The sequence below is a fragment of the Rhagoletis zephyria genome, unplaced genomic scaffold (assembly GCF_001687245.7).
Source record: "Rhagoletis zephyria isolate East Lansing unplaced genomic scaffold, Rhagoletis_zephyria_1.1 Rzeph_scaffold_01124, whole genome shotgun sequence".
Lineage (NCBI taxonomy): Eukaryota > Metazoa > Arthropoda > Insecta > Diptera > Tephritidae > Rhagoletis > Rhagoletis zephyria.
This window is the reverse complement of record NW_016158208.1, coordinates 1-4,407: the sequence shown is the minus strand read 5'-3', so window position 1 is coordinate 4,407 and position 4,407 is coordinate 1.

Here is a 4,407-nt window from a genome sequence, read left to right as displayed (position 1 = left end):
AAAACCAACAACCACATGATCAAGTGAATTGCAGCGGAATAGTTGCGCTTGATTGTAGTTGGCTTAGCAAAGTGAAATAGTGGAAAATAAGCAACAAGAATTAGCAAGGTAAACTTAGCACAGTGCGTAGGCAACTGGCTGAGTCAGTGGTGATCGTCGGTTCGAATCCTACTGAAAGAAGTCTGACGAGGAAATGTGGTGATTTCCGAAATAGCTATCACTTCTACAATTTTTTCAAATTATTGTTGCTTTTCCACATTAAGTTTTTCACTTAAAACGGCCTCAAGCTCATAAAAATTGTTGAATATAATTTTTATAAGGCCATAAAATAACAAAAAACATATATGCAATTTCTGTATTTATGTAGGTACTATGTATGTACATTGGAATGCATCACCAAAAAAGTTTCGGTTTTTCCGTCGGGATCATAAAATATATTATATTTAAAGACTTCCACCAAAATATTTCGGAAAAATATTAAGATTCACGTGAGCTGGACCGATTTCAAAATACCTCCAAAAATGTAGGTTTTTTATGAATAAACATAGTTTCTTAAAGGATTTTTTGAAAAATCCCCTCGGACGACAAAATAGTTTAAGTTTAAAAAATCGGCATAAAAATATTTTTAAAATTTTCAACGGAATGATCATTATTATCATTATTGAATTATGCAAACAAATAAAACGGGTGAGAAAACATCTTTGCAATGATACCTTATAAGTCTAAATCGGCGAAGTTTTGACCGAGTTATTTAAGAATTTCTTAAACCAATCTTTGAAAAATTTTCAAGAACAGCATAAAAAATGTCATTATTAGGATTTTGTTGAAATCGTTTCTAAAGCAATTTTTTAAGCTTAAACTCTTTTGCCATCTGAGGAGATTTTTTTCAAAAAATACTTAAAAAACCAATTTTTATTCGTAAAAAACTCAAGGAGGTATTAATATTTTTCCGAAATATTTTAGTGCAGGCCTCAAAATATAATAGATCCCAACGGAAAAACACTACCGATTTTTTTTTTTTTTATGGGGAGTGATGCAGTCTTATGTACATGTGTATGTAATGAAATTGAGGAAATACATATATTGCTTTGAACAACAAAATCGTACTTCGGGAAGATTTTATTCCTTCACGTTACAAGCTTCTAACCACTTATTTCTAATAAACGAGAAATTTTTGAAAATTTGACCCTGGAATCCTTGCACAAATTTAGAAGATTCCTACAGCTTTCAAACGCGCAATTAATTTTTTGTTTTATTAAAATTATTGATTTTTCGTTTAAAAAATCTGTTGTTTGAAATTTTTTCAAAGGCACTTAAAAAATATTTTTTTTTTTGTGGCAGGTAGTTTGATTTTGATAGAGATGTCATAATGCCAGCGAAAGTCAAATGGCTAACATGGCGGCAAATATCATTGAGTGAAACTACCTTCTTGTTGTTCTGCTCAAAAATACTTCTGCTTATTTTTTTCCCCACACAGAAAGAGATTTCTATATTGTGAGGGTTATAATCCTTAAGCGCGGCCGCAGGCCGCCTACGCAGAAAGAAGTTCTGCTCAAAAATACTTCTGGTCATTTTCTTCGCAATACAGAAGGAGAATTCTACATTGTGAGGGTTATAATCCCTACGCGCGGCCGAAGGCCGCCTGCACAGAAAGAATTCTGCGCCAAAAAATGCTACGAAGCAGGAGGTGTTTTATACACTTAAGAAGGCAACGCAAAAAGGAGAATTCTGCGTAATAAGTGTTATAATCCGTAAGTGCGGCCGAAGGCCGCCTACGCAGAAAGAGTTCTGGCGTGGTGCACTCTCGCGAAGTTTCCCCCGGACTTTTTCTCCGGGTAAAAATGGATAAAGCGTCAAAGTGCATATCAGCTGTTTTGTGTTTACATGTTGCCTGCATATACTTGGTGCTTTTAGGAAATAGTGTATGTAATTTCAATTTTTATATTCTTAAAATCAAATTTGTGAAACAAACATTCAATTTCCAAGTGTTTGCATTTGAGTGACAAAAACAAAAACAACGCGAATCGACTGTTTCTAAAATTCTGTGCACGAAATGTGGTTTTTTGCGTTCCCGTACTTCTGGATTATGTTCCATTTTTGAGAGCAAACTTTTCGCATATTCTCTAATTGCCGGATCCGGTCGGAATTTTTAGGGAAAAAACCTATTGGCTATTTAAATATGAGATATGCAACCCTGTGTTTGTACCAAACAACCAAGATTGATTGGTACGTTGTTCAATCAATCCCTCCAAATCCCACCGAAAAACAGCACAAAATGTAAACAAACAAGCAAATGCAACAACATTTTCAAGAAACAAGCAGAAGTGCTGCCAATTTTTTGGCATATTTAAACAAAGTTGATCTGAAACCCAACGAAAGCTAAATGGCATTTAAACAACAATCCACAATTAAACTTAAGTGCCGTTTAAATATTCATTTGAAATTGGCCCTAAGCGTGGGAATAGCAGAGGTTACATTGTCGTCTTAAGTGCGTGTCTGACCGGGCAATGCAGTATATTTCAGAAAGCAGTTGCATGAGCAGTGGCACCTTGCATGTAAAGTGTCTTTCGAAAGATTTTTTTTTATTTCCGAAAGGCGAATTGCAGGGAAAATTTATGAAAAACACTTTTTGACTGGGTAAATGTGCACTTTAGCGTGCCCACCGAAAGTTGACCCAAAATAGTCGAAAGGAGTATCAAACGATGCGTATTACTGCCGGTGTTAAGAATCCGAAGGCGGAAATTGATTTCGTTTAAAGTTATTGACAAAAAAAAACCGTTTCGTTCAGGTCAACTTTGTTAATACTGAAATCACATTAATAAACACACGAAAAGAATGCATATTGGTATTTACATGTTCACTATGGTTTAATTTAACTGAATTTGTAACATAAAATTACGAAACTAACCAATTTATTGTAATATCAAAGCGAAAACTATCCNACAGGGAAAATTTATGAAAAACACTTTTTGACTGGGTAAATGTGCACTTTAGCGTGCCCACCGAAAGTTGACCCAAAATAGTCGAAAGGAGTATCAAACGATGCGTATTACTGCCGGTGTTAAGAATCCGAAGGCGGAAATTGATTTCGTTTAAAGTAATTGACAAAAAAAAACCGTTTTGTTCAGGTCAACTTTGTTAATACTGAAATCACATTAATAAACACACGAAAAGAATGCATATTGGTATTTACATGTTCACTATGGTTTAATTTAACTGAATTTGTAACATAAAATTACGAAACTAACCAATTTATTGTAATATCAAAGCGAAAACTATCCCCGAAAACCAGCGTCTCTTTTATTATGCTAGTTGTAATCAAAACATTGAGGTGCTTGGTGTTGCCAATTTATTATTATCAGAATAGGCTTTAATTAGTGATGCCTGTTGGAATAAATGTGGAAGTTTTATGTTTTATACAATTAAAGAAATGAAATTAAATTTAGATTGCGTTTATATTTCCGGTATGTATATAGGAATGCGCCCATTCACAAGTCTATTTCCGAGCTTATGGACCATAACCCTTACTACGCAGAAGAAAAGTGACAGAACTTCTTTCTGCGTAGGCGGCCTTCGTCCGCGATTAGGGATCATAACCCTTACTACACAGAAATCTCCTTTCTGTGTTGCCGAAGAAGAGTGGCGGAACTTCTTTCTGCGTAAGCGGCCGTCGGCCGCACTTAGGAATCATAACCAGGTACCGCAAATAACGATTATCTTTGAAATTTCAACTCAAATAATCACACTGAAAGAGAAATGCTACGTGCATAAGAAGGAAACCAATACACTGATTTTTATTTTTTAATTTTTACTTATAAAAATCAAGATGAATCATTATTTTTTGAGTCTTAATTTTTTACTCAGAAAATAATCGTTATTTTCTGAGTTTTACTTTTTGCTCGGAAATTAATCGTTACGTTTTAAGTTTTAATTTTTGCTCGGAAAATATTGGTTATTTTTTTAGTTTTATTGTTTGCTCGGTAAATAATGGTTACGTTTTAAGTTTTATTTTTTGCTCGGAAACTAATTGTTACGTTTTAAGCTTTATTTTTTGCTCGGAAAATCATCGTTATTTCTTGAGTTTTATTTTTTGCTCATGCGTATGGGCATGCTTGAATAGACAGAATAGCATTGAACTTTTAACGCCACTGTGGGGTGGGTAATGAAAATGCAGAGAGCAAGATACAAGGGCTTCATCCTCATCCTCATCTCCATTTTCATCCTCATCCTTCATCTCCATCTTCATCTAGATGAAGATGAAGATGAAGACGAAGATGAAGATGAAGATGAAGATGAAGATGAAGATGAAGATGAAGATGAAAATGAAAATGAAAATGAAGATGAAGATGAAGATGAAGATGATGAATAGTAGGATGAAGATGAAGACGGGGCCGAAGATCAAGACGA